The sequence below is a fragment of the Triticum urartu genome, chromosome 2A, assembly GCF_056163025.1.
Source record: "Triticum urartu cultivar PI428250 chromosome 2A, HENAU_Tu73, whole genome shotgun sequence".
Taxonomy (NCBI): domain Eukaryota; kingdom Viridiplantae; phylum Streptophyta; class Magnoliopsida; order Poales; family Poaceae; genus Triticum; species Triticum urartu.
Genome location: NC_141874.1, coordinates 57304357 through 57311477, shown reverse-complemented (window position 1 = coordinate 57311477; position 7121 = coordinate 57304357). Strand labels below are relative to the sequence as shown.

The following is a 7121-nucleotide window of genomic DNA, read 5'->3' as shown; positions in this document are numbered from 1 at the left end:
GAAGGCGTACTCGACGTGATCCAAATCACCGGAGATCCTAGCGCCGAACGGACGGCACCTCCGCGTTCAACACACGTACGGTCAGCGTAACATCTCCTCCTTATTGATCCAGCAAGGGGGAAGGAGAGGTTGAGGAAGATGGCTCCAGCAGCAGCACGACGGCGTGGTGGTGATGGAGCTGCAGTACTCCGGCAGGGCTTCGCCAAGCACTATGGAGGAGGAGGAGGTGTTGGAGAGGGAGAGGGAGGCACCAAAGGCGTGGGGTGAGAAGTCCTCCATCTCCCCACTATATATAGGGGGGCCAAGGGGGGGAGCCGGCCCTAGGAGATCCAATCTCCTAGGGGGGCGGCGGCCAAGGGAGGAATCCCTCCTCCCCAAGGCACCTCGGAGGTGCCTTCCCCTTTTGGGACTCTTCCCTTCTTGAACCCTAGGCGCATGGGCCTCTTGGGGCTGGTGCCCTTGGCCCATATAGGACAAGGCGCACCCCCTACAGCCCATGTGCCCCCCCGGGGCAGGTGGCCCCACCCGGTGGACCCCCGGGACCCTTCCGGTGGTCCCGGTACAATACCGGTGACCCCGAAACTTGTCCCGATGCCCGAAATAGCACTTCCTATATATAATTCTTTACCTCCGGACCATTCCGGAACTCCTCGTGACGTCCGGGATCTCATCCGGGACTCCGAACAACATTCGGGTTACTGCATATACATATCCCTACAACCCTAGCGTCACCGAACCTTAAGTGTGTAGACCCTACGGGTTCGGGAGACATGTAGACATGACCGAGATCGATCTCTGGTCAATAACCAACAGCGGGATCTGGATACCCATGTTGGCTCCCACATGCTCCTCGATGATCTCATCGAATGAACCACGATGTCGAGGATTCAAGCAACCCCGTATACAATTCCCTTCGTCAACCGGTATGTTACTTGCCCGAGATTCGATCGTCGGTATCCCAATACCTCGTTCAATCTCGTTACCGGCAAGTCACTTTACTCGTACCGTAATGCATGATCCCGTGACCAGACACTTGGTCACTTTGAGCTCATTATGATGATGCATTACCGAGTGGGCCCAGTGATACCTCTCCGTCATACGGAGTGACAAATCCCAGTCTTGATCCGTGTCAACCCAACAGACACTTTCGGAGATACCCGTAGTATACCTTTATAGTCACCCAGTTACGTTGTGACGTTTGGTATACCCAAAGCACTCCTACGGTATCCGGGAGTTACACGATCTCATGGTCTAAGGAAAGGATACTTGACATTGGAAAACTCTAGCAAACGAACTATACGATCTTATGCTATGTTTAGGATTGGGTCTTGTCCATCACATCATTCTCCTAATGATGTGATCTCGTTATCAATGACATCCAATGTCCATAGTCAGGAAACCATGACTATCTATTGATCAACGAGCTAGTCAACTAGAGGCTTACTAGGGACATGTTGGTGTCTATTATTCACACATGTATTACGATTTCCGGATAACACAATTATAGCATGAATAAAGACAATTATCATGAACAAGGAAATATAATAATAATAAAGCTTTTATTATTGCCTCTAGGGCATATTTCCAACATCATATTCATGCTCAACTCAAACACCAAATAACATTTATTTTAGGTTCAACACTAATCCCGAAGGTAAAAGGAGTGTTTGATGGTGATCTTATCAACCTTGAAATCATTTCTAACACACATCGTCACCTTGCCCTTAACTAGTCTATGTTCATTTTGCAACTCCTATTTTAGAATTAAACTATGTACTGTGTACTCAATGCTCCCCAAATCTAGTGCATGTGATAATAGCGCAAATTTAGTTCAGTTCAAGTCTTCAAGATTAAGTGTGGGTGCCATTTAGATCATTTTTGCTATGGGCAATAGCTGCCATTTAGCTCAGTTCAAGTTCAGGTTTTGGTGCCATTTAGTTCAACTCAGTTTGGAGCATCAATTGGCAAGCAATTCAGTTTAGATATTTGCATATGTACTCCTGTTCAATTCGGTTTGGAGCAACAGCTGACATTCAGTTCAATCCAGATTTTTAGCATATGCACTCCTGTTCAATTTGCACATGCACAATGTTTATCTGAACATTCGTTGAACATTCATTTATTCATAGGGGGGGGGGGGGGGGTGCTACGCATCCACCGGCTGCCGGGTCGCTAGCCGCCAGATTTAGCGCCACCAAGCGGCTGACGGACATCCTAAATTTTGCAACATAGATTATGTTGCAGAATTTTTTGGAATAGAGATCATGTTGCGGAAATGTCGGTAGAATTATTTTTTTTGCAACATAATTTATGTTATAGAATATTTTCTGCATCAGCGATCGTGTTGTGGAAACATCTGTAGAGTTTTTTTTTGCCAAAGGTCGTATTGCATAATTTTTTGCAACAGAGCACATGTTGCAGAAACGTCACTTGATTTTTTTTTTGCAATAGAGGTCGTGCTGTAGATTATTTTTCCAACAGAACGCTTGTTGCAGAAGACGAATGAAGAAAAAAAGAAACAAATGGCACTCAGTCATTAGCGATTAAGATAAGAAGGAAAAAGAATGAGCGATGACAGGACCCACATAAGAAGCGTGGTGTGCATCTCATGCTGCGGACGAAGCGCTGTAAATCGGCCGGCCGAAGGAAATCTTTTCCCAAATTTAATGGGTACCCCAAACAGCCAAGTAACAAAAAAAGTTCCAATGTGGAATCAAAGCTAAAAGGATTTTACATTTCGTTACCCGTCTTTTTTTGTCTACTCTGCGAGGCTTGCTGTGTACATGCTACGAGTATAAAAGTTTGAAATAAGAATTTGAAATGAACCATGGGGTTTACGATTTCTAATATGGAACAGCGCGCTTGGTTGCTGGATCCCAGCCACAAATAGCCAGATCTATCAACGTAGATGCATGGTGTTGGGTCAGTTTGCACACTATTTCTTCCACAAGGCGTCGTAGAATTTCCTTTGCTGCCACACCAACAAAAGTAAAATGTAAGGCATGCATATGCTGCTACATAAAAGGGGTAAGCAAAACGAGAGATGATCGATTAGAATGTCGGCCTGCACCTGTTCTGACACTGACGGCTTTATTTTGGATAGTGCTCGCTCAAAGTGCGAGAGTTCAATCGACTCACCCAAACCTGACCCCAATCTATCTTCCAGAGCTTCCATGGCTGCTTCATTCATCTGAACAAGGAAGCAAGGAAGCATACATGCTAACTGGTTCCACTTTGCCCGTTGGATCATAGCCTAAATTACATCCATGCTTCATCAATGAAGAAGAAAAAGTCACAAAAGTACTTACCAGTGATGCTAGGTCAGCACCGGAGAGATTGTTGCACTCCTCACGGCGAGCTAGTGCATCCAAATCGACACTGGGGGAGAGTGGTTTTTTCCCGGAACCTGCTAGTGATTTGAGTATTGAAGCACGCTCGTTAGCACCAGGTAGAGGTACACAACGTTTCCTCCCAAATCTACCAGGCCGTAGAAGAGAATCGTCTATCGCATCAGTTCTGTTTGTAGCTCCAATAACAAAAACACCTTGATCAGAACTACTACCAAGTTCAGTAAGTAACTGCAAGTGCAAAGATGAACTAACATGAGAAATACAGAGCATGGAAAGAAATGACTGAACATGTTAGAGAATCTCTGCATTGCCAATATATATCGGATGTTGAAGTTACCTGGTTCACGACACGTTCAACAACCCATGCTCCCTCATTCCCTCTTTTTGTTGTCAAGGCATCTATCTGGCACGTACAACAAATTAATGGATTAACTAAAAATTTGAGCACCGTATTTTGCTTAGAATATTAAGCACCTTATCAAGCAACACATGCAAGTTGCTGAGCAACTCTAAATTCTAATAGCACAGATCAATGTATCAGACATTAAAAAAATGTTCCAGACTTTCACAGTTTCACTAAACAGGATAAATGTTACAATGAGCAAAGCAAGGACTTATTTTACCTCATCAAAAAATATTATGCATGGGGAGTTCGTCCGTGCACGGGCGAACATTTTCCTTACTCCTGATTCACTCTCCCCAACATATTTGGTTAACAGCTCAGGCCCCTAAGTTCCAAACAAAACAAGAATCTTAGTTAGCAGTCTGTATGAAACTAGAGCAAGTACCGAGAATATGGAAATCTCAAGAGGTAATATCACCGGGAGTCATAAAACTTGCGCTCAATGTTCAGTTTGGTGCTAAAACTTTAAAAAATACGGATTTATGGTCACATAACTTGTCCCCGCGTGCATATACGGTGCTTCCTCTCGTATCCAGCCACATGGCCTGTCAACATGGCATGCCAGCCCGGTGGAGGCCCACTTGTCAGTGGTTGGGAATGCACAAGGCACTAGGTGACCATAGCACGCTGGATTTTTTTACAGAGAACTCCCTCACAATTTATTCAATGCGCACAAAGCCCTCAAATATAATGAAAAAAGATGGCACACATGGGGTTCAAACATGGGACCTGTCAATAAAATAGTCCGCCATACATCATTCCATCAGTGCCGATTGACGTTCAACATGATCAACTAAAATTCGTTTAATCACAAACAGAAGCCCCAACGCAAATTGAGTGACAAAAAAGGATGGCCCAACACATTCGATCTCTCAACCTCAAGCGTGGACACACTGCAGCTAAACGCTACACTAAGTACCAAACAATGCCTGTAAAGAGAGAAGCCCAATTTTAGATATTGTCCTCGACCACTACTCGTATTCATGTTCTTTTTCTCTCAGACCGAATTTTCGACAACCGATCAGTCCCCAGAAAATTTGGCGGTCCCCGGAAAAAATGTTGTCGCCCGAAATTTTGAATTTAAACGACAAAAACAATGTCAAATATAATAACTTTTGTGTGCATACAATATCATAATGACATAGTTAGCTTAGTGGCAGGGGCCGCGATTCTATTCCTTGTATTGTGAAATATATTTTTCTTTATTCATGCTCATTTATAAAAATGGTCTCGAACTGTAACAATGAATTGAACATGCAAACTTCTATATAAGAGAGGAGTTGAGCTGACCACTCTAACAGGTGTCACTTTTTTTTTGCTAAATTAAATATATTTAGACGATAAAAAGATTTGAATTCAAAATTCATTTCAAAATTTTGGTAGATAAAAACTGGAATTGCCAAGATATTTTGAAACCCGGATTTTTTCCAACCCTCTCGAAAAAATGGAATAAAAAATTCTCGCTCATGACAAAGTTTTGTACGGTATGGATTAAACATTATACATTTTGAAACAGTTTTCTTAATTGTTTTTTGGTGAAAAAAGGTGAGATTTTTCGGTATCCAGTTTTTACTAGCCGAACCTGGGAAAAACGGGATCTAGGAAGAACTGCGTCTAATATAAAATCAGGTTTACCTCTTTACAGTAAGGAATATGTAGTTGGTGTAGTGGTTTGTTTGTGCATGGATGTACCCGAGGTGTATGGAGTTAAAATCCCTGTGCGTGTACTTTTTATTTTCATTTTTCACACCACCTCATGCTGACAAATGGGACACACAGAGGGGATTATGCTCAATTAAATTAATTAAATACAGAGCAAGGGTGCTTCTGCAAAGAAAAAATGCGGCGAGCTGTTTCGGCCACTAATAATGGGTCGTATCCACGCTGGGGTGCCACGTAAGTGCGGGATACGTCTGAATATGACCAAAGTGACCGTATTTGCACAAAAACGCACGTTGGATGACCACAAATCCGTATTTTTAAAGTTTTAGCACCAAACTGAACATCGAACACAAGTTCTATAACTTCCAATGATATTACCTCAAATCTCAACATGAGTTACCTTTTTGTAAATAAAATTAGCCCCTGCATCGTGTGCAACTGCTTTTGCTATTAGTGTTCTCCCACAGCCCGCAGGCCCAAATAGCAAAAAACCATCTTGCATATCCACTCCAAATTTCTTTAAAGGTAGATAACAGAGGACATGAATATACAAAATTACAAATAAATAAAGGATACAATTGAAACACATATAAAACATGCCGGATTTCAAGAAATATTGCAAATAAAGCACCACAGGTGCCCATGACTCTAGCTATGAGATCTGTCTTCAGTATACAAATGAACTCAATATGCAAGCCAAACAACAGACTGGAGAAAAATAGCACTTGAACTAAAATCATGGCAAGAATTATGGAATGGAGGGAGTATGATAGAACACATTTCATCACGGGATTCACCTTATAAAGTTCAGGGTGCTTGATACACCGGACGATGCAGCGATCAAGTTCTTGCTTTAAAGAATCAAGACCTCCAACATCAGTCCATTTGACATCAGGGATAGAGGAAAATCCTTCCCTTATCAATGATGGTTGAGCCACTTTAATTGCTTCCTTCAGATCAATGACAAAGGTATATATGTTAAACATGGTACAGTCTACTGAAATCCCCCCTTTTCACATGAGCGGAGGAATTAATTAATTCAACTGTTGCATGTAGCTAGATGTAAAAGTTGAAAAATCATGCTTAACTTAATTACCTCAAAGTTATCCATGGTGACACTTAGGCTCTACATCTCGTTTTGACTAAAAGGATGCCTCCACCAATTCAGTCCATTCTCATTCATTTTTACATGTATCATTAGGCAGATATCTCGTTTTCCTCCCTTAACCCTAAGCGGAGGAAAAACTCTTCCCTCCAAGCTTCATCGGCGAGCCCGTGGATTCCTTCCCTCTGCTTGCCGCTACGGCGGTCAGTGGCCGGAAGGGGATCCTGGTGCCTCCACTCTGGTTAGTTGTTTAGATTAGGGTATTTAGTCCTTGCAGGGGGTTTTCGCCACTCGGGCGAATGGCGAAACTTCTTCTTCGAGTTTATCTTTCGGGCTCTAATCCTCCTTAAATTCGTCTGTCTGGGCATAGTCAACGGAGCGCCGATGTAAATTCCTCTCGTCTCCTTGGGGTGATGAGGTTAAAGTTTCTCCTCGTGTGACGAGATTTGGTGTCAACTGCTTCACATCTACTATTCAAGTGTAAAGTGTTTAACGGCCACAATTGCGGCTCCAGAGTACTATTCCGTGGTGACACGTGCATGAAGACTTCCCGACTGTCATCGGCAAGGTCAAGCCAACTTAGATAGGGAGCGGCGACAGT

At 43.1% G+C, this 7121-nt stretch overlaps 1 pseudogene; it reads right to left on the bottom strand.

Annotated features, from left to right (window-relative positions):
* Window positions 1-2843: 2843 nt before the first annotated feature.
* Window positions 2844-6613, bottom strand: LOC125534914 (cell division control protein 48 homolog C-like; annotated as a pseudogene).
* Window positions 6614-7121: the final 508 nt, after the last annotated feature.